Consider the following 28,000-nt stretch of genomic DNA (forward strand, 5'->3'; position numbering starts at 1 on the left):
TGGCCCACCCAATATGTGCTTTGCTTTAGAGACATTAGACATTTTCATTCTGGACCTCATTTTAGAGAAGGCCACATTTACTTTGAGCATGGAGAAATGCTCAGACATTACCTATAGTGTTCCCTCTTCCTGCATTGATGTCTTAATATTCACCATCCCCTTTAGCCTGCCTGCTTCACACTCATCCTTCAGGTAATCAACCCAGATTTAATTTCACCTAGAAAGTTTCCCATGATCTCTACAATTTAATTAGGTGGGCCCCATCTGGGCTTCCAATGCATCCTGTACCCAGTCATAGCAAGTATTTCTGAATGATCAATAGCTTACTGCCCATTTTCCCAGCTAAACTATAAGGTTCTTGAGGACAGAGACATAGCTTTGCTCAGTGCTCCATCTCCATAACTTATCACAGAGCATAGAAGATCATAAATGACCATCAGAACTAGCATTCAAGTTCCTAGCATCTCACCTTAAATATATTACATAATTACTTAACCCTTCTACTTCTGATCAATGAAAACCTCCAATATTTTTCTATCACCATCATCTTATTTTTCATTCCCTCAATTCATTCAAATTAGAAACGTGGCATAATGGACACTCACTGGTATTTAGGGGGAGAGTGGGGAGGAGTGGGGTTGAGGGAAAGGGAGAACACTGGGTGGTTGGGTGAGATGAGGCAGACCAAATACGTCCATGGATCCTGGAGTTAGACTATCTTGGTTCAAACTCTGGCTTTATTACCTGCTTTCTTGTGATCTTGGTCATTTTACTTAACCTTACCAAGTCTAATTTTCCTCATTTTAAAAGTGGAGTTAATAGGTATTGTTGGAGAAATAAATGAAATGATGCACATTGAGAGCTTGGCCATGTGCATGGCTCATAGTAAGCATTTAGTTATTGTCAGTGACAGTCATCATAGAAACAGTAGTGGAAGTAAGAATATTAGCACCAGACTGGGATTGCAAGTCGCCATTCAAATCATTTTTACTTCCTGGATCCAAGTCTTGCAGTTTGGTGTCTGAGTCACCTGACATGGTTTTTCTCACTGTTGTTGGGTCATTTAAATGTCTATAGTGCTTCACCCTAATAATTCAATTCAAGTAACAGAATAATGACATCTTAGAGCTCCAGTAGAAAAAGTGGAGATGGTTCCATTTATTGAGCACCTACTATGTGCCAGGCAATTGCTATGGCTTTGCACTAGGGAATTTAAAATTACCATCTAAATTCTTGACTCTCAGGAAAAAAAAAAAAATCTGAGCTTAAATATGAAAATCTTCCATGTGATATTCTGAACATGAAACTATTGCACGTGTCAAGAAATATCTTAAAAGGAGTCAAGGTAAATAAAAAACGTGTGGCATCCTTAGACTTTCTAATGGTAAATCACAGAGTATGGGCTAGTCCAAAAATGAAGCTGCAAAGGAGTAATAGGAACTTAAACTCATGAGGGAGATTTTAAGTAGCTCTTTTTCCCTTGAGGAGCTGATGTCTAGTGAACTAAGAAGAACCTCTAAAAACAGCATTGAGACTATCATTAATTAGAAACAGAGCCATTGGCGATGGAGAGGAACTATTATGTAGCTCCTCCCTGGGGTCTGGGCTGGGATGATTCCCCAAAGGGTTATTTCCAGTTGTGTGTGAGTTAATGAGTCTAGTGTAATCAACCCTAGTCAAAGAGAATGCAACCTAAAGAACAAACAAAAGAAAATTGTTGGGATTACAAATAAACTCTCTTTGGACATATGCAGTCTCGCAAAGCTAATGAGTTTCCCATTCAGACTCTCCAGTGGCAGTCTACTGTAATAGCCCTAAACATTCTGAGAAAAGTGCTGATGAAGTTGGGGAGGGGGTGGCTATTATGGCTGAATGCTGAAGAAGGCAGTTTGGTGAGGGAGTAAAGGTCTTTCTCCTGCGGCTGCCTTTCACTGATAGGAAAGTGCAAAGCCCAGGAAAGGCAAGCCAGATGCTTGGCAAAAGCCATTTTAGCTTCTATAAAACAACAAAGGGGATGGAGAAGGGAGGGGAAGGGGCATAGGAGCACACAGCCCATCCTGCCACAGGAGAACTGGGGCGTCCTTTGAGGTCTGAATAGGATACTAATGGAAAAAATTCAACTGCATGAAAGGAAGGGCAGTAAACATACAAATCTCATTACACACAGCAAACAGAAATAACACCAAGAAAAGAGATGAATCTCTTGATTACAAACCTCATTGTTTGTAAAGGGAAGGGAAAGATATTTTAGGTATATTAAGTATTATTCTTCTGTCTCCATGTAGCAAAAAAAAGAGTAATGTAGTTCAAGGTTTTTCCCATTTTATGAAATGTCAGAAGCCATGTATCCAAGAAAACTTGTCTTGAAGTCCAAAACACAAAACACATTAAAACAGATCTATCACATTTAAAGAAAAGTAGAGACTCAGATCCAATCTCTTCTCCTAGCTTCCTGGCCCTGACAGTTGCCCTGGGACGCCCCAAGGAAACCCAAGAGATCAGAAAACACAGCTTGAAAATCTCTTTGGTCTGGCTTAGCCACATGTTATTCAAGAGCTACCAGGGAAGCTGCTTAAAGGCTGACCCTCAGGTTCTTCATCCTCAAGGTGGCAATAATAGAAACCTAACAGGAACTTAAGGAGTGAAACAGTTCAGGACTTGGCCTATAGCAAGCTCTCAACCAATATTGCTTCTTTCTTTACCGCTAAACGCAGCATGAATTTTGCATTCTCTGAAAATCATTCTTAGTACTTTGACAACACAAAGTTATCTCTTTTCAAAGTCCTATTGCACTTTTAGTCAGTACAACATTTCACCATTTGGTCCTCTGAAGTTATTAACAAAATAATCATAGCTGCTACTGTTTCATTAATCATGTATTATAAACAAAGTATAGGATGATTATATTTATTTTCTCAAACTTGCACAAGAAACCATCAGAATAGTTATTTTTCCCAATGTACGGAAAAAAACTGGTGAAGAAAACTGGAAACTTTCTTGAAAATATATATACCTGATAATCCTGGTCCATGTGGCTCCAACAACCTGAACTAGAGAAACCAAATTTAGGAGAACGAGCTCAAACATGTGCTCTTGCCTTAGTGGGAAAGAAGTAAGTTCGTGGTCCAGTTACAATGCAAGGGGGCAAGATAGATAGGTATGGGGCTATCAGATTTGCTATCCAGTGAGATCCACTGCAGTGAGTGAGATGTGCACTCGGGAGCACACACAGAAAGTGATGACTGAAGACCATAAACGACCTTGTTAGGACTTCCTGCCACGTAGTCTTTCTCAACCTGGGTTCTTCATCTGAGCCACAGATCACAAAAATGATGTGAGTAGTGATTTAGCAAATTTTTTCAAGGATGGCACATAAGGAGGGCATTCTAGATTCGTGGGAGAGAAGCTATTTAATTACACGTTAGGGATTCCTTGGGGACCTTCGGGCTTAATTCTCGTTCAGAACCCTGATTGAAAAAGGCTAGAGCAGAAACAATTTCCCATGCTGCAGGAACAGAAAGTGGGTAAAAAAAAGGCAGTTAAGTCTCATGCTGCAGGATCAGAAAGGGAGTAAAGACATCAGAGATTCCCATCTCCCAGACTGACACATAAACCTGGAGCACTTGCTGTAAACCAGTATTCTTCAAGAATCATCTTCATTCTCTTTAATCTGTTGTGTTTTGCATTTATTCTGAACAATCTCACTTATAGCATGTGTTTGCTCATGCACATTTATAGTGTGTGTGTGTGTGTGTGTGTGCGCACATTTGTATGTGGGCACACAGGTGCATAGGTTCTCACCAATTAGCTTCCAGCCTCTACAGTGATCTTGGACTTAGTCAAAAGGGACTAGTGGTCAGCTGAGGTTAGTGATGTGAGCCATGAGTTTGGACCATGAATTCTCTTGCCAGCCATTAACCCTCAAGAAATGGACCATACTCACTAGTTCTGCCAAACTCCCTCCTACTTGGAGGACTCTGCAATCCCCATATATTGTGAAGAAAAGAATATGTATAAGAATATGTTTAATCAATAGTTGCAGTGTGCACACTGACAGCTGGAATGTAAGCCTGGGGTTCTTTAGCAGGGACCCCCCCCCAGATGCGTCCCTATAGTAATGTTGCTTATAAAGTGACTTGGTGATTTCCTGTTGTTTCTGGCCCTAATGAACTATTTACCTCTCATCTTAAGTAGGAAATCAGCATGGTGCTTTGGAAAGAGCTCTGCTCTAAGAGGGAGGAGATCTGGCCTCTTTCCATCCCTTACAGATACCTGTGAGGTTCCACGTACATAATATTTACTTAATGCATATTTGTTTAATTGTATTGAACTCAACTGGCTGTGACTCTACATGGCTCTATTAATAATAACATAATACTTGCTTTTAAATTATATATTTATTTGTTTATCTGTTTGTTATCTGTCTCCCTCCTAGAATATACACTCCGTGAGTTTTGGGGTCCTTGACAGTTTTATTTACTGAATGTTCCCAATGCTTAAAATGGTTCTTGGTCCCTAGTAGGTGATCAATAAATATTTGTTAGACAAATGAACACTCTTTCATTGAGTTTTTTTGAAATATGCCAGGCACTGCACAAAACGATTTAATACATATTATGCCATTTGATCAAACTTCAGTGTGCGTATGCATCTCCTGACACCTTGTTAAAATGCAGATTCTGTTCAGGCTTGGGGTGGGGTCTGAGATTCTGCATTTCTGTCAAGCTTCCAGGTGATGATGCTCATTTATGTACCATGCCTGTAGCAGCAAGTATCAAATCCTCATATCGACCCATTGCATAGATGCTATTCCACCCCTTTTTTTAGAGAAGGAAACTGAGACGTCTGGATGTTCAGTAACTTATCCAAGGTCACACAGCTAATGAGCAAGAGAGTCTGATAACACAAAAAATAAGCTATCTTATGTCTCCAAATTACAATTCCTGAAAAATACACATCCAGGTATATGCATTTAGACTGCTGCAGGTAATTGTTTCAGGTACACTTAGAGTGCGCTCTATACTTAGAGATAAAGTACCTCATTTATTCAATCAATAAAGGTTGATTTATTGATTGAATAAATTTATTTATTGAAGGTCATCTCTAGGTAGCTCTCTGCCTGTATGAATGTTTCACCTTGTTTTGAAAAAACATCTCTATCTGTATTTCTTTTTATCTATCCATCCATATTTATCTGGCATTAGAAACAAGCAGAGTTTCTCTCATCAGTGAAAACAGTCAACAACTGCCCTCGAAGAAAACTCCAGCAGGCTCATGTCTTTTCAGCTCATTCTTAGATAATAGTCAATCAGGCATCATTTAAAATTGCATACAAAAGCTCAACTCAGAATTTGTCCCAATGCATCCAAGATTTTTAGTTTGCTTTTTTTAAAATTGTGGTAAAATACACATAACAAAATTTACTATTTTAACTAAATATTTTAAAGTGTATAGTTCAGTGGCATTTAGTACACTTACAATGTTGTACAATCATCACCAGTAATTCAAGAACATTTTCATCACCTCAAAAAAAAAAAAAAAAAAAATCCCACACCCAATGAGCAGTCATTCCTCATTCTCCCCTGTTCTCAGCTCCTGGCAATGACTACTATGCCTTCTGTCTCTATGAATTTGTCTACTATGAATATTTCATAGAAATGGAATCATATGTTATATGGCCTTTTGTACCTGGCTTATTTCACTTGGCATCGTGTTGTCAAGTTCCTTTCTGTTGTACTTCATTCTTTCTAATATTTCATTGTATGAATATACACATTTTTTAATCCATTCATCAGTTGACAGATATTTAGGCTGTTTCCACTTTTTGGCTATTGTAAATCACTTCTTTTCAGTCCTTCTGGTTATAGATCTAGAAGTAGAATTGTGGGGTCATATGGTGATCCTATATTTAACTTCTTGAGGCAACACCAATGTTTCCCACAGATGGCTGAATCATTTTATATTCCCACTAGCAATGCATAAGGTGTCCAATTTCTCCACATCCTCACCAACACATTATTTTTCATTTTTTTGATCATAGATCCTAGGTAATGTGAAGTGGTATGTCTTTGAGATTTTGATAATCATATGCCTCGTGACTAATGGTTGCACCCATCAAAACCCTGAACTTGATGTCACATCAGATTTCTTCTCTCCCCCAATTCAGACCTGATCTACCTGTAAGCCGGCACTAAGAAAGTGGAATATGGCTGGGTTGTTGGCATCTTGTCTTTTTCTCTATCCAGCATCTTTCCTGTGTTTCTCAGAAGACTCCCTCTGGCTAGGTGATGCTTGGAATTCCTTCCTCAGCCTTCAGGCATGTACCTCCAGCTTGAGGCATGGTTCTTCTGCCTTAAATAGGTAGCCCCATTAAACAGGATCCAAGGCATATCTATCTCAGCTTTCTGCATTTGGTCCATGGAAAAACACTAGTGCATCCTTGCCCTGATCATCTCTTGTGCAGGCTGAGCTGACTACAGCAGAATTCTCACATTTGTTGTCAAAGCTGTTGGGCACCCACGCTCACCCTCTAGTTATCTTGGGCAGTAGACTTACTTCAGATCATAATGTCCATCAACCACAGGGACCTATGTATCAAGTTCTCTGGATAATCCCAAGAAAAACCTACTCTCTCTAGGCTTGGGGTGAAGGAGGCTGCCCCCTCCCCTCACCTCCCCACCATCTCTCCCCCCCAGCAGATTTGGAAGAGACTCGGCCTCAAAAGTACTTTGAGGGCTCTCTATAAAGGCTTCTCTTTACAGATCCCTCTCCACCCCACACTCTCTTTTTGATGTCCTCCTGTTTGCAGGGTTAAGAGTTATGGAAGCTGTCCCCTTACATTTACTTTATAAATTCTATATATGAACATAATGAGGATTTTTTGCACATTCAGTTTATTACTTGCCCCTATTATGGGCTGAATTATGTTCCTTCAAAATTAATATGTTGAAATTCTAGCCCCCAGTAGCTCAAAATGTGACTGGATTTGGAGACAGTTTCTTTAAAGAGGTGATTAAGTTACAATGAGGCCCTTAGGGTAGGCCCTAATCCAATCTGACTGGTGTCCCTATAAAAAGAGGAAACTGGACACACAAAAGGACACCAGGGGCCCACGTGCACAGAGGGATGACCATGTGAAGAGGCAGCAAGAGGACAGCTGTCTGCAAGCCAAGGAGAGAGGCCTCATAGGAAACCAAACCTGCCCACACCTTGATCTTGTACTTTCAGCCTCCAGAACTGTGAGAAAATAAATTTTTGTTGCTTAAGCCACCCAGTCTGTGGTATTTTGTTATGGCAGCCTGAGCAAACTAATGCAGCCCCTCAGTGGAAACTTAGGGAGGAAATGGCCCATTCCAACACTCAGTGACATATAGGAAGCTTGGTGATCACTGGCTCTGGATCCCCACATATTTTATCGGGGATTGGCTTTAACCCTTACTGGTGTGTGATCTTGGGAAAGTGACCTTGGTTTTCCAAAAAGATTTCTACAGGTATAAAATGGGAATACTAATGGGGAAACTACTTTATTACAGAAGGTAACCATTTATTTGCTCACATGAGTCTCACTCCAACCTTTGAAGGACTGTGAGGCTTAAATGAGAGAATCTATGTGAAAGCACTTTCTAAATTCTAAAGTGTTATAAAATGCTCATTAATTCAATCACAACATCTACAAAACTGTTAATGGCGGGGGGAGGAAATCAACTGGTGTGTTATTTTGTTTTGAGTGCAGGGTCAGGGTGTAAAGTGGCATACACTCCCCTCCACCTGTCAGCAACCAACAATTAATCCATCTCAGGGTATTTTCAAATACCAGGAATCATGCATTTTCCATTCACCAGCTGGAAGACTGCCACACAAAACAGCCAGCACCAGCTATCAGCAAATTAATACTTGCTGCTACTAAGAACTCAATTCCTCCACCACTTTCTTCACTTCTATTAGCTCATGCAAAGTGGCCAACACAAAGTTCCCTGGAGCTGAGCTTAGGCATATATGTGAAGCCTGAACCTCTCATTTCAATATCCATGGGATCAGGGATGCATTAACTATAGAACATCCATAAGTGCTAGAAAATGTGCTAGATATTGAACATAAATGCAGTATCTCATGTCAGTCCCTTAAGGTAGGAATTAATAGCTCCATCTTATATTTAAGTAAATTGAAGCTTAGACAGGTCAGTAACCTTCCATCCATGTATTTGACAGGTTGTCAATTTGTCAACTGTTCAATTTGACAGTTGAACACTTTTTGTTTGCTAATTCCTGAGTATAGGCTGAAGAATACAACATGGAACTTCAATCTTGGTGGGGAAGCAGACCATCTGAAATAAAGGAGCAAATATATTTATGCATACTATTTTTGTTTTCCAAAGGAAATTCACAACATAGCCACTCAAAACATGGAACTTAAAGATCTTAGAGGGGGAGCAGACAACAAACAAACATGCAAATAAACACAGATTTAAGTTCCATGAAGGGGCTTCACAGAAGGAGTGGTAAAAATTCAAGTAGGTGGATGAGGAAGTGTACTTAATCAGGAAACTAAGGGTGAAAAGTAGCCATCTGTCCAGAGGACAACATGGAGACAAAGTCGTGTTGATACAATTTAAGTCTCTGTATCTGATCATGAAGAACCTGTGTAATTTTCTGGTGCAGAAGCTGACACATTCTCCTTTTTACTACAGTTAAAAGTTAGGAGTTTAAGTATAGAGCCAAGGATAGAAGAACCAAATTGTAAGACCCTTCTGTGACACTTAGTAGCTGGTGTCTTTAGGAAATTCATTTCATCTTTCTGAGCTTCAACTTTCAAATCTGCCTTGTTAAACTTATAGCACTGTTCTCAGGATCCATGGGGCAGTGTATGTGAAAATGCTTTTGAATGTGCTATATGAATGTAAGAGATAACTGAAAACAGCAAAAACCTCTGATAGGAAAATGCATTCTATGTCTGTCATGTTAACCCAATAGGTTAAACCTCTTCCAGAAGATTTTACCTGGTTAGAGTTCTAAAACAGCCCTGATCACAAATCTGCTGACAAACAATAGTTCACTCCCTATTGCCTCCAGGGTAAGGGGCATGCCAGCCAGCCTCCTCTCCTCCTACCACCATCCCAACCTCTAGCATTGTTTCCCAAACTTCTAGCATTTTAAGAATCATACAGGGGCTCATGGAGGCTTGATAAATACCCAGATTCCAAGACACAATTCCTTTCTCACTGAATCTGAATCATGAGCCAAGGAATCTGTATACATTTAAATAAGCAGTACAGGTGATTATTGTAATCAGCTTATTAGGAGAAGTACTATGGGTCACTGGTCCTCAAACACATGTATACATAAATATCACCCATGGAGCTTATGAAAAAAGAAATTCCTGGCAACAGCCTTCAATAAAATTTCTAATTTACTGTGTTTGCGGGGTAACTGAGGAGTTGCACTTTTAACAAATATCCCTCCCTCTCTCCAGCTGTTGTCTGTGGTCTATTGTTCAAATGTAAGGAAGCACGGGTCTAGGGTGGAATGAATCTTTATTTCCTGCACCCTCTGCACTACTACCTCTCTTTCTCTCCACTGTCTACTGTCAATTTGAATTCCACTTCTCACAGAAGGTCCTGAAATTTCTGCCCTCTCCTCTACTGCCCTAGAGCTATTTTTAAATATTTTGGGAGAGACATAGACTTTCTGAAGTCACTCCATGCAATGGCTTGGATTGTTATTAATTAGATACTGGAGGAAAATGTAGAATTGGGGGATAATTAGAAAGAAAAGGAGAAAGAGAAGGAGGGGAAGAAAAGGAAGGAAGGAAGGAAGGAAAGAAGGAAGGGAGGGAGGGAGGGAGGGAGGAAGAGAGGGAGGGAGGGAGGGGAAAAGTAACCGACTAAAGTTTTTAAGTGACAAAAATATATATGGATGTCAGAAAACCTTGCAGTCCAAATGTGATGTATCTCTCCCACATGTTTATGGGGCAAGTGAATGTAGTGTAAGCCTATGCTCTGAAAGTGTAAAATATCTGTGCACCACTACAAGAAATTCCTGGCTTATAATGAGAAGGATAGATGTTTGGATAATTGTGAGGTATTTTCCAGAGCCCCTCAACTCACATTTATTGTAAGATTTTAACTCTGAGGAATATATGATCCTTCCTCTGAAGTGAGGCCTGGGAAAAAGAAAAAAAAATGCACTAAAGAAAGGGGCAGGTAAAAAGAAAAGAAAGCATTTACCCAGGCAAACTATAATGCTTTTCCAGATCTAATCTATAAATGTTTGTGTCTCCCCCTTCCAAATGCATATGATGAAGCTTAAATCCTGAATGTGATGGTATTTGGAGGTGGGGGGTCTTTATGAGGTAATTAGATCTTGATGGGAGCCTTCCTGAATGAGATTACTGCTCTTATACGAAAAGACATGAGAGAGATTATCACACAGGTAGAAGATGGCCATCTGAACACCAGGAAGAAAGGCTTCATCAGAAAATGAGCCCGCTGGATCCTTAATTTTGGACTTCCCAGCCCCCAGAACTGTGAGAAATAAATGTTTGTTGTTTAAGTCACCCAGTCTATGGTATTCTGTTATAGCAGCCTAAACTAAGATAGAATCTAGCCCACACCAGACTTTTCTGAATCATTAAGCCTCCCTATTGCCTGTGTGTCAACTTTACCCAGCTCAGCTACAATCATCAGTGAAAGAAAATGAACTTTAGAGCACATGTGTTAAGTCAGCACCAGAGGGGTTTTGAGGGGAGGGGGATGGCCAGAGGATGGTGATGGGTGAGGATAGCAGCCACCTGTACGTTTGCTCAATCAGTGGAAGTCCTTCAGCATGAGGAGAGCCTCAAGATTTATCATCTGAGACAGATGATGGGATTTCATGCAGACTTCAGCTGTGCGTCCCTTGCTGGAAGCTCTCTACTCTCCTGTAATGAAGCTTTCCTTTCTCTTTCTTAGAGTCTTCTGAAACATGGTCAAACAGGGACCAAGTCTGAATGTTCATTTTGACACCTTTCTCTTTAGATCCAAATATAAAATGGTTCAATTTGCTGCCTGCTACCTATGGACACCATTTAGGAGTTGTCTTCTGGTTCAGGGCAAAGAGCTGAAGACAGGGTGATCAACCTAAAAGATACTTTTGAAAATACATCTAGGTTCATATCATGTACACCACAGATTCCGCTCTTCTCCCAAATCTGACGGACTTTACAATTTTAATGGATTCCACTGCTCTTCTAATGAAGACTAGAATTACTAAAGAGCCTGCAATGTTGTGTACAATCTGGCCTCTGCAATGGTTAAAGCTTGCCCATCACCCTCCATCACTTGTCCACCTCCCACTCACTCACAGTCAGTTTTCTCTTATCTCCTAGTCTCTAGTCGAGACTCAGCGAAACTTCGTTTCCTCAAGAAGCTGTACTCAGGACAGCGCAGGCTCTCTGTGTGAAACTAATGGTCTTTTAGCACCTGTATTTCTCCTTTGTGTCACTTACTACAATTATAATTAAGATAATAACAACTATGGAATTAGCTGCTTAGATTATTGTTAAATTCTGTAGTACAATGTCAACTCTGTGAGGATAGGGTACTAGTCTTGTGTTTAGCATCCCCAGAGTTTAGTAGGATGTCAGGAGCTCAATAAACGTTTTTTGAACAGATAGCAAACAGAAGTGAAGCATGTTTGCAGGAAAAGCCTCTGTGTTGCTTTCCTTTGGTCTTCGTTTGCAAATTTGTATAAATTAGTAGAACAGCAGGAATCCTCTCTGATCTACAAAATCTAGGTAGAATTGTTAGGAGCCCCTAATTCCAAGGGCCTTGGATGTCTGAATGCACTTATTCCTGAAAATTCTTCCTGTACATTTGTAGAAGATTTCCCCCCCCTCCTTGGGAATGTTGGCCTTCAATCTCTGCTTTTAGACTTGCTACTCTCCTCTAAAAATTTAGATGTAAGACTCACTCCTCTCTTTCACTTTATAAATATGTGGATGTATCTAAACCATTTCTGAACATGGACAGTATTGCTGAATATTTCAAGGGGTGGGAGGAGTCAGAAAAAGTGTTTACATCACAGTAGTATAAACAACTTTTAAAGTCTCCAGCCACCACCTTAGAAGTCCCCTAACACCACGCAGGTCTCTCCCCACTAAGAGTTCCCCCCGCTACTACGTGTATGTTCTCAGCTCTTTCCTTCATCTTCTCTCAGCCTCCCATTATTCTTTTTTTCCCTAAACACTCTTTTCTTCTCATCCATGTCTCCTGTTTGATCTCAGGAGTTACAAAGAAACTGCTCTCCCATTATTCAACAGACAAAGTTTCCCCTCTTTTAACATCTTGCCATATTGCAAAAATGAATCTGATTCTTTCTGAATTGTATTTTGGGTTATTTCTCCAAACAAAGATAATTTCCTTCCCAAGAAGAATCTGATTGTCAGACAGTAAGATGGTGTTTATTGTTTTCATCTTACTGTTATCCCCTCTTTAAAGAATTTAATTTGTGTCATATTTTCTTCCCAAATGGTGTATACTGTAGAAATTTGAGTGAATTCTTCCAAATGAAAAACAAAGTAATAATGGAATTACGTATAACACTTAAAAGCAATAGCTAGGGAGACATATAAATCTGGGTTAAAATCTCCTTGAATCAACAACCTGCGGGACTGCAGGTAAGTTATTTAAACTCTCTAATATTCCGTTTTCCTATCTGTGAAATAAGAATAATAATGCTTTTGGATTTTTTAGTTACATGAAATAGTAAATCACTTCATTGTTTAAGCCAATATGAAATGCTTTGTTTTTTGCTCACCATCAAAAGCTTGATAAATAACCTACTGTTATTACCTCATGTATTGATACATGGCTTTTCCTATTTTAGTACCATCCCCTCAGTTCACTTAATCTATGTTTCTATATTTGCTATAGTACCAGAGCTTGGAACTTGACAATTCCTCAGCAAATAATACTACTGATTTCAAGAAAATAAAATTTATTATTATTTTACTTGTTAAATATTCAAAAAATACTACATTAGCACAGAAGTTGTGATTTTATACTTATCTTTTAGTGTATCATTTTAAATAAAGAAAAAAATTAATATATGTGTTATGTTTAAATATAAATATTTATATATTTTAAAATTTATATTTATAGTAAATATTTATTAAAAAATAAATAAAAACATACTTACATAAAATGGTTTTCTTCCTCCTTGACTATCTATGATTATAATATAAAATCACATACACACGCATGCATATAAACTTGCTTCTTCCTCCTTGCCTATCCAAATTACTATTCCTGTTTTACTATTCTGACCACACTGATATATGTTTTTCTTTAGGAAGCCCCCCTCTCCTGTTGCATAACAACCAGATAAGATGTAGGATTGACTTTAGCCCTAATCTGTTGCAAACTAACTCAACGTGCAGCATTCTCCTGACATAATGTTGGTTTCACAACAGGCCAGTTAGAGGTAAAATAGGAAAATTCACTTGAGGTGGAAACCCACCTGGTCTATTCCCTTGATATGAATAAAGAAGCAAGAAGCCCTAATTGCTGATGGTAGCCGCCTTGCAACCATATGGAAAACCAGTCTGGCACTAGGAAGAATGCCAGGTCAAGAAAACCACAAAGAAATAAAGATTAAATTCTTGACCAAACTGCTCCTGAGCCCATATGTTTCTGGCTTTTTCAATTATGTGACATAATCAATCTCTCTTTATCTTTGAACCTAATCACAAGTGGTTATAGTAACAACCTACCAAAAGCAAGCTAAATAATACACTCATTACTTTTGTGATAATATACTTTCCATTCAATGTTACTATTTTATGTTTCTATATTTGTAACAATATCTTTTTTTATCTGATAAGACTAGACTACTGTTACTGCTATTCTTTTATTGAATATTGGACCTTCCACCTAATTACATTTCCAAATAAATATAAAATTATTTAATTAAATTTCAAAGATAAGGATGGTTTAGATTTTGACTTGAATTAAATAAAAATCAAGGTTAATAGACAATTTTCCAATATTTTCTCATCCTATTCAGGAACATAGTGTATCCAACCATTTAATCAAATCTTCTTTTAAATTCTCCCTAATATGAGTTTATAGATTTATTTATGACTACATATTACCCATTCAATTTATGCCTCTGTCTTTCACATTTTATTGCTATTAGTAAAGGATGTTTAAGTATATTTTTTCCCAAATGGTAAGTTATTATACTAATATTCTTCCTGGCAGTTTACAGTAGTTTCCAGAAAGCACAGTATCTTGGAAGCAGACCACCTGGATCAAATCATGGGTCAGCCACTAAATACCTTTATGTCCTTGGGCAATACTTACCCCTGTGTGCATTGGAACCCTCATCTGTGAAATGGGACACTCTTATGGGTATGTCGTGAATGTTAAACGAGTTAATTCATGGAAATCACTTAGGATTATATCTGATACACAGGAAGCTCTCTAAAAATCTTAGCTATCATCATCTGTTTTCATTCTTGTTATTGTTGATAGTATCGACATTATTACTTTTAATTGGTTTTTGAAACCTGAACTTGGATTGATATTTCTCTCTCTCCCTCTCTCTCGCCATATATATAGTTACCAAAGGGGAAACATGGTGGGGAGGGATAAATTAGGAGCTTGGGATTAACATACACAGACTACTATATATAAAATAGATAACTAATAAGGACCTACTGTATAGCACAGGGAACTTGACTCAATATTCTATAATAACCTATATGGGTAAAGGATCTGAAAAAGAATGAATACATGTATATGTATAATTGAATCACTTTGCTGTACACCTGAAACTAGTACAACATTATAAATCAACTATACTTCAATAAAATTAAAAAAAAGAATTCAATATGTATCTTTTAAATTTGTGTTTATATAACTTATACATACACATACACACACAAATATAATTTGTAGGGTTTGTTTTTCCTGGCAATTTATTTTTCTAACCTTCTAATTTTTGTCCAGATTGATAGCCACATTCTTTTTAACTGCTGCATAATACTCCGTGGTAGCTTCATCATAATCCACAGCAGTATATGACAATGTATTTAATAATATCCCTATAATTGGATATGTAGAGATTTTAGTTTTTCACTATTACAAATAGTGCTGTAGTGAACACCCTTGTATATATCACTTGTTGGCATATGTAAATGACTCAATAGGAGAAAAATATAGAGGTTAACTGATGGAACAATGGATATGTACATTTTTATTTGACAATTTCTGATAAATTGCTCTCTGAAAATGTTCTAATACTTATATTCCTATTTTTAAAGCCATGTTTTTTTAAAAAAAGCTCTGTTTGACTTTATTAATTGCATTTGGCCATGCATTGATACATGCTTGTACATTTTCTTGTTCTCCCTATTTCTATGGTTTATTATATCAGTGTATTCTCCTGAATTGAACCATTAGTGTATTCCTATCCAAAAATACTATGCATTTTGAAAGATAAAAAAATTAGGACTTCCCTGGTGGTGCAGTGGTTAAAATCTGCCTGCCAGTGCAGGGGACACAGGTTCGAGCCCTGGTCCAGGAAGATCCCACATGCTGCAGAGCAACTAAGCCCGTGCACAACTACTGAGCCTGCATGCCACAAATACTGAAGCTCGCGTGCCTAGAGTCTGTGCTCCGCAACAAGAGAAGCCACTGCAATGAGCAGCCCTCGCACCACAACAACGGGTAGCCCCCTCTCGCCACAACTAGAGAAAGCCCACGCACAGCAACGAAAACCCAACAAAGCCAAACATAAATAAATAAATAAATTTATTAAAAAAAAAAATTATAGGTAAAAAGGAAATATTAATGAAAACACAATAAATGGAAGTTCTTTTTTTAATTCCAATGAAATAATTGTTTGAAAAACAGAATTGTATGCTATCAAATTATACTAATAACTTATGGAAATGTGGGAAAGGAAAAAGGCAAAACCAAAATATTTTAAAAAGTCATTAATGAATATATGTCATTATTATGTTTGTGGTATAAAAAATGTTTATTGACTATTTTAATATAATGATGAATAATTCCAAAATGGAATGTTTACCCTCTAAATCTGAATCATCAAATATAAACAAATAAATAAAAATCTATACAGCCAAAGGCAAATAAGAAAATAAACAAAAATTGAATGCATTTTTAACTCAGTTAAAAAGATGATGGCTGACATATTGTTACAATACTCTACAAAGCTGTCCTAAGTTCACTCATCAAAGCTGTAATAGATATGATTGAATAGAAAAATCAATAGCTTCTTACCAGGAATTTGTCTGATCCAAAGCAATGGAAATGATAACAATAAACATATAGGCAAATAAACTCTTACAAAATGAAAACAAGTATGGTGAAAGCATACACTCAAAATTGATAAAATATGATATAAAGATGGTCACTGTACTGTGAAAACAGGGACACTTGGTGACAATTATGTAGTATTGATAATCTTATAAGAATGAAATAAAATATCATAATACATAAAGCAAACCTGCTCAAAATATATGGGGAATGCCAGAAATGTAATTAGTTATCAGATTCAGCTCATTGTTATAACCGAGTGTCAGTTATAGTAGGAAAAAATGCTTAGAGAAGTTATTCTTATGGGGCGGGTGGGACATATCATGATCCTCAAAAGATTATTTTCCAAATTAAATAGACTTTTGCCTCATTCCAGGCATCCTTATAGCTCATTTCTCTTCTTTGTTTTAAATGTCACATCCAAAAAGTGATGTGATTACCATCACAGCCTCACTTATTAAGGGAAGTATGTCAATTTCCTCAGGTTCACAGAATGGGAGAACAGCTGAAAACCACAGAAGTTGTTTGTTTATTTTTAAAATGTGATTATACATATATCCCTTTAAAGGGAACACATGTTCTTTTTCTATAAATAGAGCTTATATAAATAAAATTTAAAATTTACCAGCTAAATTGCAGAAAAGAAAATTTGTGTTCTCCAGATCCTAAGGATGATTCTTAAAAACTAGAAATTAATATAAAACAAATACAGAAGACCAATAATTGAAAAAATTTTGAAAAATTAACCCCTAACTAATCGGTATAAGATGAAATGTAGGGTACGATAGATGAAGTTTGTGAAATATAATGTGAAAAGTTGTTTAAAGTGTTGCTTAAATGTTTACAGTCTTATTAAAAACAGATTATACACGCAAAAAGCAAAATTCGTTTTTTACTTCAAATATATAAAATGAAATAAATATTTCATAATATTTCAAAAATGGGGGATTTTTATTAAATATGACAGAAATAGATAGAAAGTCTTTCACTAAATATCTGTGACAAGGGCCCAGGATGCCAAAACGTTTTATGTAAATGAATGAGAACACTTCAAAGATTATTTTTCTCAGGCAAACCTGCAAGTGTCCACTTAGTTGTCTAGATTTGTTATTTCAAACTTTGGGCTATTTTTGATGTTTAAGAAAATCATAGACACGTATTGGCTCAAGCAATTCAGAAACATAGGGAATCAATTAAATTTTGTAAGAAATGGACATAGGGGGAAATGCGCAGTTCAAATTCTGGTTCTTACACTTTGCTTTTTTGGCCAAAGTTTGACATTTTGCTACTGTTGTATCACATTGACTTTTTTTTTTTTCCATCTAAGATTTTTTTTTTAACATCTTTATTGGAGCATAATTGCTTTACAATGGTGTGTTAGTTTCTGCTGTTTAACAAAGTGAATCAGCTATATGTATACATATATCCCCATATCCCCTCCCTCTTGCGTCTCCCTCCCACCCTCCCTATCCCACCCCTCTAGGTGGTCACAAAGCACCGAGTTGATCTCCCTGTGCTATGCGGCTGCTTCCCACTAGCTATCTATTTTACATTTGGTAGTGTATATATGTCCATGCCACTCTCTCACTTTGTCCCAGCTTACCCTTCCCCCTCCCTGTGTCCTCAAGCGCATTCTCTACATCTGCGTCTTTATTCCTGTACATTGACTTTTTTGAACCCTCTTTTTATCTTCTGTAAAAGAGGGAGTAGGGACACAAAAATCTGTGTATTTTACTATATCGCATGCTTTAATTGTTATTTTCAGATCTCAAAAGCACTGCAGAAAAAATGGTCTGTGGGGCATGGGGTGAAAAATGCAGATTGAATAAATGTATTTATCTCTGTTTTCTCTTTAAACTTTATAATAAAGGGATTTTAAAAAGTGATAAACCCAGAAGGACAGCAAATTTTTATAGCCTTAACGTTGCATGAATAGTATTTAACATATTATTTTTTTTTAAAGCAGAGAAAGGTGAAATCTAAGTGCCTGCAAAGAATGGTGGCAACAGGGGACAAGGGAAGTGGATCAATGCTGCAGAACTGGAAAAAGGGTCAGAAATTAGAAACATCCAGTTTTTCGGAAGGCAGTAGTAAACTCTGGGCTAAAATGAGAAGGACGGGATGAAAGTATGAATAAAAACAGTTAGTTCCCAAATTCTTCCTCTTTGCAAATATAGCTAGGAAACTACCACCAACCCCCACCCTGGAAGATGGAAAATAGGTTTACTAATTCAAAGGAACTAAAGAAGCAGATGACTGTGATTCTTAGCACAGCAGAGACAAAGGTGAAAAGAATTGGATTAAGTACCAATCTATATAAATAACCACGAGACCCCACAGTATCTTTCTCCAACACAGCTCAGGATAATCAGTAGCCAGAAACACTCCCCAAATTGGAGATTGGAGAATTCCTACGTAGAGAAACTGATCCAACTTACAAACACACACATATATATATTTTAAAGAAAAATAATATTATTTTCAACTCCTTGAAAATATAAGAAATACATTGGTGAGAAAGTGAAAATTTGTTACAAATGAGATGCTATTCAAATATGCCTTGAAATACACTGCTTTTTGTCAAACAAACCATTATGATAGGTATCCATGGAAAACACTGTGCTTTAGAACTCAGGGCTTCAAGCAAGCAGAGTAAAATAGGCTTGAGATTCAGACTGAACAGAATCCTGATTCCTGAAAATGTGTATGCATGTCTGTGTCTGTGCATTGTGAGTGAAAGAGAGAGGCACCAGAGAGAAAGAAACTCAGATGTTCTAAGGGTCTCATGAAATTCTAAATGACAGAAACCTTTTCCTTCCCTTTACCTACTTTCAGTTAAGACACAGAGGCAATTCTGTTGCAAAGTAAGACACTAGTTCCATCAATGTAGAAGAAAAGTCTCTTTTGCTCCTCACTTTCTGGAACGTTTTAGGCTCCTCAAATGTCCTAAAAGCTTACTCACTTCTAGCTGTGCGTTCAAAGAAAAGCTCTTTCTTCCACCTGGTACACCCTTTCTCCTCTTCCTTACCCCGTTCCACTTTATCTGGTTCACCCACTCACCTTTCCAGATATCATGTTTGATATTGCTCCTCTAACTAGATATTTTCAATAAGGAGATGCACCTTTTCCATTAGTCTTTTCAAAAGCACCCTGTTATTTTTGCTTATATGGTTTACCATGTGTATTACATTGTTTTCCTCACAGACATACAATAAAAGACGTATTTTGAATAGTGCAAAGGAAGTGTGTTCTACTCTATACAAAGATAATAGTGATCACCAACCATTAAATTTTCATTCATTCATCTATTCATTCATTCAGTCAATAAAATATTTATTGAGCACCCATTCTGTACCAAACACTTAGATAGTTCTGGGATACAACAGTGAACAAGGCAAGCAACATCCCTCCCTTCAGGGAACTTGCATTATTATAACTGCAAAACCAAAAGAACAAAATTAAAGTATATTTCACACATGGTCATTTAGTTGAGCTGCAAGTAGATATTATCTGATAGAAAAATGTTAAGTTTCCTGAAGATGAAGCAAAGCTGATATAGGTGCAAAGTTTTCTTTACATTGAATCAACTGCTCACTTGCTACTGAGTGGATTTCTGTAAGAGGAGCTGAAATTTGAAATGCACCTGAAAAAGACTGGCTAGGAAATCCTCCTAGAGCATCTTCCTTTCCATCTTGTTGGGGGTGTGGGAGGAGTTCTGCCTGCATCACTGCTGATTAATCCATGTCTCAGCTTTCAGCTGCTTCGTACTGAGCTCACTATAACTTTAAATATAGATAACCAAGCTCATATATCACAGAGCTGAGAGAATGACAGTTCCAGTGCATAATGGCTAAAGCTTTCTACAATAATCAGATATTCAATAATTCATGAACATATATCTCCCCAAATCAAATTGGAAGCTATTTTGTGTAATATATTATTTAAAATTCAATATTATAATGCACACAACTTCTCCTCAGCCAGAGGAGGACCATTTCAAAATGTGATTATGTGTGGACTCTATTTAAAAGTGACAATTCTGCTTTTCATTTGTTTAACAGCTTAAGCGGAAGAGCTCAGTTGGAACTAAGTAATCTGACAATGAAACCCGGGTGGCCACAAGCAACTTTGAAACAGTGACATTAGGACCTTAAAAATGCACACGCAAATGGATAGGACAGACATGTGTATTTGGGGAAAAAAATTTTGTTCAGGTCCTACATCAACTCACTCCCAAATAGTCCCCTCCAAATTAACTGTAATTTGTCATCATTATAAGATAAATTGTGAACCCTTAAGTCTGAGAGTCAAGACACCTTCACCTCACCCCCGTGTTGTGAGCAGTCTCATTGCTTTCAAAGTCATCATTTACTATATTTTCTGCAAGTAGATTTGGGGAAACTTGCCCCATAAGCACATAGTCAGATACTGGTTTCATATTGTTTCCTTCTTGGAAGCACCCTTCCATTTCTCCTCTGCCTATGTGAAATCTTCTTTCAAGAAATAGATCACACTGAGTGAAGCCTTTCCTGACTTTTCAAGCCATGTGTGGATCACCCTTTCTCAGAACACCATATTATTATTCCTGTATGTTATTCCACTAGTTACCATTTATTAAGCTGTACATGTTCAGAACAGGCCTCCCCAAGATGTGCTACTTTGGCATGTGAATTTTTTTTGAGCTAAAGACAGTGGAGACCCTTTGGGCTCAAGAGAAACTGCCACCCCTCCCTTAACTACCTGGAGGAATTTAAATTGGAGCTTTTTCCCGGAAAAAGTTATTACCAGGGAAAAATTTCATCTAAATGGCCCCATCTATATGGTAGGGCAAACATCTAATTACCCAACATCTTCTCTTCTTATCCTGTGAATGATCCTTCTGTCCTGGAAGCCCAGGCCCCTGTCCCATCCCTTAGCTGAGGATGGCATATATACCTCATGTTATCTTTCTGCCTTTGAACCTCTCATATATGTGGGGTTCTCATGCATATGAAATTTAATTTGATTTTCTCCTGTTAACATGTCTCACGTCAATTTAATTCTTAGTCTAGCCAGAGGAACCTTGAAGGACAGAGGAGAATTTTCTTCCTCAACAAAGCACTGATCATATGTCAGGCCTGTGTCAAATTTCATGAACTGTTTTCGTTTGACACCAGGTCACCACTGCTACCCCACTGTGACAGCTGAGGAAACTGAGTCTCAGCAGTGTTCACTGAGTTTTTCAAGGATACAAATGAGGAAGTACTAGAGGCAGAAGGTTGTCTGTCTGGTTTAGCATTTCCCTGGTCACTAGTCAGGGCTCCATATCTGTTGACTGATTGAATACATAAGCAAAGCCCTTAACATTCGATTGTGTAAATCTAGTGTTGTCTTCTAACTTTGCAGGCAACGAGGTTGGAAGAGACCAGCACTGCGACCTTAAGTGAAAAGAGAGTGCTTGTATAAGAGTAAAGCATGGTGTTTTAGAACAAGTCCTGAATGATCTTGGGCCCTGCCCATATCTGGACTCAGACAATTTGCAATAGGATGACCTTGAACAAAGTTATTAACTTTTCTGGTTCTCAGTATCTTCATCTATAGTAACTTCATTCTAGTCTATAATAGGAAAACTTCCATAAAGTAGTATAGAATTATATGTTAAAATGTAGGCTCTACAGCATGCAGACCTAGGTCTAGATGTCAACTCTGACCTGCAGGACATGAGGCAAGTTACTTACTGTCTCTATGCCTCCAGTTCCTCACAGGGAAAATTTGCATGGTAGCACCTCCCTAATGGGCCTAGGATTTATACCCGGTTTCCTAAATGCAAATCCTGTAGAACAATGCCTACTACATAAAAAGTTCTAAATAGATGTTGGGTCTCATTGTTAAATATGTGTAAGTGGCATAGCACCCCACACATGGTAGATCCTCAGAGAATACTTCTTTTCTTCTTTCTCACCACGTTGTGTGTGAACTCAGTTTGCCTCATTTATTAAATTAGAATAATAAAACTGACCTTTCTCCAAATAAGCAGAGCTAACTGACATTTTAATAATATTTTCAACTTTAAGATGCCAATAACATGCATGTGATCCAGAATTCGTAGGCTGGAAAAAGTAAACATCATCCTCAGTAAAAGAATGTTAGAATAGGAGGTACAGACTCAAAGCTATATAGTAAATCAGAGAAGAAAATAAACATCTCTCGGATCAGGTTTTAAAAAAGGAATCTACAGGGATCTCAGATTTGAACTGGGTTCTAATAGATGTATAAGACTATGAATGATGGAAAGGATAGAAAATTATGAAAAATAAGCCTACTTCACATAGATTTCTCCCATAATTTCTCCAAATACTGATTGGTTTAGATAAGTTGATTATATGTTGCAATATTTTCTGGCTTTAGACAGAGTAACTAACATAGAGGAAGAGCTTAATTTATATATACATCATCATCATATGTTCCTTTATTGGTTGTCTATTATGATCTAAGTATTGTGCCTTTATTATTCTTAATTATTTTATATATTTAGTGTTAAGCATGATCTTCTGTATTCAGAGATTAGGAACATGAGATTCAGCAAAGTCAGGTCACTTGACCAGAGTCCCCTCACTGGGGTGGAGCTCAGTTGTGAACCCAGCTCACCATCATATCTCATGGCCTCCCTCTCTATGTTTTTGACTATATCATTTTAAATGATCATGAGTTTAATGGATTAAAAATATTATTAAACATGCTTGTCACCATAAGACTCCATTAGCATAATGAAAATATGCAAATCATTAATTTTAAACCATCTAAACAACAGCAGTCACATTTTTTCTCCTGCCAGGGAATATTGGCTTAATGAGATTGCACTGGCCCAGTCATACAGATGCTTAAGCCAAGAAAGGAGAAAGAATGAAAAGAAGCATAAAAGGTAAAAAAGGATGTTGCTGGCACCACTCTGGGAACTTAGAAGGGTATAGACAACAATATCCAAAGGAAACCAAGCAATTTCAGCCCTAAATGTAGGCACTATTTTAAATCATCCATTCAGACCCAACCTATATGGGGTGATTCACAGGTCACAGAATTATTTTTTCCCTCTAGTCTGGCACAAAGTATAAAATTTTAAATAATATATTTCCTTCCTTCCATCACTCCTTCATCCCTCCCTTCCTCCTCCAGTTATTTCTTAAGCACCCAACCTGTACCAAACACTGTATTATGTCTTTGAATCATATAATGATCCACAAGAAAGACATGAATGTTGCCTTCATTGAACTTGTAGTCTCTACTATACTAGGGGAGACAGGCAGTTAAGCAAGAAGTTACAACACATGTGATATTACATGTTGCTCACGAAAAAGCACTTAAATGTTATTTGAAAGTAAGTTGAACCTGAAGGATAAATAGGAGATAGCCAGATAAAGGAAATACACTATGTGTATATATCTGGGTGTGAGTGGGATGTGGGAGTGTATGGATATATTCTCCAGATAGAAAAAAACAACAAGTGAAAAGGCTTCAAAATGAAAGAGGAAGTAGGAGAGAAAAGTTCCGAGATAAGTTTTAAAATGTGTAGTAAGCCTGAGCATGGCATGCTTACTATGGGTCAGGCAGGTTCAAGTCCAAAAATGAGGCTAAAGAGGTAAGCAGGATTCAGAGGAGGCCAAAGTAAGTAGACTGTACCTCATTCAGGGGGCAATAAGAGCCTGGGGAAGGGCTGGAGAAAGAGGGATGGGACCATACTTGTAATGAAGACTACCCATGTTCTTACACATGGAGGAGTTTAGAGGATCTATTGCAGAGCAGGATTGGATTAGATCGAAGGTCTCTGGTGAGATATAAAGGGTACATTATACTAGTTCAAAGACGTCTCCCTGAGAAGATTAGGGAACTTTAACTTGGAAAAGTAGAAATCTCAAGGGGTCTCAAAGGCTCTCTTTCAATATCTGTGATGCTGTCTCTGGCTAAGAGATGGGGGTATTTCTGCTGGACCCAAGAAGCACAATAAGGACCACTGGATAGAATCAAAGGAAAGATTACTCTAACAAGACACTTTCTGTTGAGTGAAGCAATGGGTTCCTTTAGGTCTTTTTTTTTTTTTTTTTAAACAGTTGAGTTATTTATTTTTTTTTAAATAAATTTATTTATTTATTTATTTTTGGCTGCATTGGGTCTTTGTTGCTGCGCGCTGGCTTTCTCTAGTTGCGGCGAGTGGGCGCTACTCTTTGTTGCGGTGCGCAGGCTTCTCATTGCGGTGGCTTCTCTTGTTGTGGAGCATGGGCTCTAGGCGTGTGGGCTTCAGTAGTTGTGGCACGTGGGCTCAGTAGTTGTGGCACACGGGCTTAGTTGCTCCGTGGCACGTGGGATCTTTCTGGACCAGGGCTCAAACCCGTGTCCCCTGCATTGGCAGGCAGATTCTTAACCACTGCACCACCAGGGAAGTCCGGGTTCCTTTAGGTCTTTATCTGGCTCTTCTAGTGGCCACTCTGACTCTTTGCCTTGACTTCCTAATTGTGTCCCGTTGGCCCATGTTATCTATCCCTTCACCAATATCACACTTTCTCAATTAATATAGCGAAAGCTTAATTATTAAAATAATATAAATCTAAAAATCAGATACTGTAAGTCTACCAATTATTTTAAAAAATAACTATTCTACATCCATTGCTTATCTATACTAAAGTAGATTCAATTTGTCAATTTCTACTGAAAATATGTCTGCAATTTACATTAAGTTTGTATTGAATCTAATTGAAATACCAATTTCAAGAAGATCTTAACAATATTTATCAGTCTAATTCATGAACACAGTATGTTTCTCCATTAGCTTAGACTTTTAAAAATTTTGTGAATTAATATATTATTGTCTTGCCTTGTTTACAGTCTTGGGGGTGTGTTAGTCAGGGTTCAACCAGAGAAAGAAAGCTAGCTGGAGATAATATAGTATTAAGAGATTCACTGCAAGCAGTTAGCTTACACAATTGTGGGGCTCGTTAGGAAAGTCTAAAATCTGTAGGGCAGGCCATTTGGAAGGTCCAAGCTATGAGGAAGGGCAGGCTGGAACTTTGTGAATGAGATGAAGCTGCTGCCCATAGGTGGATTTTTCCTTCTTCAGAGAAGCATCAGTTCTGTTCTTAAGGCTTTTCGAGTGACTGAATAAAGTCCACCTACATTATCTACAATCTGCAATCTAAATTGACAGTCTAGAAACTTGGAGACCTTGGTGTCAGAAAAGTGAACTGTATCTGTAACCTAAATAACCTAAGATAAGATTGTCACTAAGGGGACTTCCCTGGTGGCACAGTGGTTAAGAATCTGCCGGCCAGTGTAGGAGACACAGGTTCGAGCCCTGGTCTGGGAAGATCCCACATGCCGTGGAGTAACTAAGCCCATACACCACAACTACTGAGCCTGCGCTCTAGAGCCCACGAACCACAACTACTGAGCCCACGTGCCACAACTACTGAAGCCCATGTGCCTAGAGCCTGTTCTCTGCAACAAAGAGAAGCCACCACAATGAGAAGCCCGTGCATCACAACGAAGAGTAGCCCCCACTGGCCACAACTAGAGAAAGCCTGCGCTCAGCAATGAAGACCCAACACAGCCAAAAATAAAAAAATAAAATCAATCAATTAATTAAAAAATTAAAGATTGTTACTAATAACATTTCTATCAGCAAAAATCAGATTAAAGGTGATGTCTGTATATTGCTGTACACTCACATCTTTCAGTGACTTCAAGACAGGAGTTCATCAAATTGAGGGAGATAATGTAAAACATAATCACAGAATCTAGTAAATAATGGAAGATCACACAGAGGATTAAGATATATGAACATAAGGACAACTTGGTTGTGGAAACATAAACATGCAACTCACTGGAAAACACAGATTGGATGTCTACGTTATAGTTACTGGGTCCCCCTGCCACTTTCTGTATTTTATTGCCAAAGAAACCAAAGGATGGAACACAAAAGATAATATAGTGGACCTTGAACAACAGAATTTTGAACTATGTGGGTCCACTTACAAATGGATTCTTTTTTAAATAAATGCATACTACAGTACTTCATGAACTGCAGTTGGTTGAATCCACAGATACAGAACCATGGATACAAGGGGTTTATGGTAAAGTTATATGTGGATTTTCCACCTAACTCTTCGTTGTTCAAGGATCAACTGTAATGGTCCTACACCTAAATCAAATTCTGAGGTTTTAAACTTGTACCTGGGTGAAGAAAGGGGCAACAAACCTTTATCAGTTGTTATCAACAACAACAATTGATAATCTCAATTATCCAAGGACATACTCTCCAATTTTATTTTCATGCAGGACAACAAGGAATATCAGAAAGGAAGAATTATCCAGAAGGTAAAGCCACAGGCCATGGAAGACACTGGACAATTTAGTGCTTCTCACAGTGCAAAACAAGGGTCCAAAAAAGAAATTTACTTCACTGCCAGCAGAGAGCATATTTGCAATTCCTGACAATTATTATTTCATTAGTGCTACAGAATAATGACTGCTGTATGTTTTACATTTTTACATTTTCATAATTTAGCTTTTATTTTTTGGCTTAAATCTAGTACTAGTACCCTGTTCTTACTCCTTTACTGTATGTTGGATATGACAGGGAATAGGAACATGGTATGGTAGATACTGTGTACTTATTAATAGGTTTAGAAACTTTCAGAAGTCACCAAAATAGGATGTAAAGGGATCATGGACTTTGGGCTGGTATAACTTATATAATCTCTCCCATAGGCAGACAGTGGTTGTGTAGAGTGTACACAGACACCTGAGTGGCTAGAGGAGTGGGTTGTGGCTTAGAATATAAATGTTCTCTGAGAATACATTCAATTTTCTTACAGTTAATAGTAGACTTCCTCTCCTTGCCACGGTTTGGCTGGGTATACGACTGTCTTTCAAGAAATTTTATTCCCTAAACTCATTTATAGCTAGATATCACCATGTGACTAATTAGTTTAGACTAACAGGATGCCACTGGAAGTGACTGGTACAATCTCCAATTTACCTCCTTAAAAATGAAGCTGTTTGTCTTGATTCCTCCTATCTTTATTCTGGTTGAGAATTGAAAATGATTTGATTCTTGGATCCAGAGATTAAATTTGTATTTTGAGAAAAGCAAACTCAATAAACTAGTCTAGATCCTGAATAACCTCACAGGGAAGAACCACCTGGCAATCTCTGGACTACTAAGTCAGAGAGAAATGAACTTTGATTTAAACCACTGGGAGAAGATAGAAGTTAGATTCTGGTAAACACTATCAGATCAACCCTCCCACAGATGACAACTATAAACTCTAGAAAAATTACAAAGTTCAAACAGATGAAGACACTGCTGGGTGAAACAAAGCAGGTGATATTAGAGGCGTGTCAGCCTTGAGAGAAAGTAATGACAGTGAGCACGTGAGTTTCCTGTTGTTAAGGCTTTTAGCTTTGAGACTCTTTCTAGATGGCACCCCTGCAGAGGCTGAGACTTGCACAGAAACCCACAGGTTTGCTACCTTCTTCAAGAAGCAGCGTTTGGAGCAGCCATACGGCTGGAAAGTGTAGAGAGAAGCTGTAGGGAGAAAAGAACTAGGGAGGGAGAGCTACAGACTCTGTGTAGGAAATCTTACAAAATAGCTACCCAACCCCTGATCTTTAAATGTATTAAACAGAATTCTAGCAGCCCAATTAAAGATA

This window comes from Eubalaena glacialis, chromosome 9 (genome assembly GCF_028564815.1).
Source record: "Eubalaena glacialis isolate mEubGla1 chromosome 9, mEubGla1.1.hap2.+ XY, whole genome shotgun sequence".
NCBI classification, from domain to species: Eukaryota; Metazoa; Chordata; class Mammalia; order Artiodactyla; family Balaenidae; genus Eubalaena; species Eubalaena glacialis.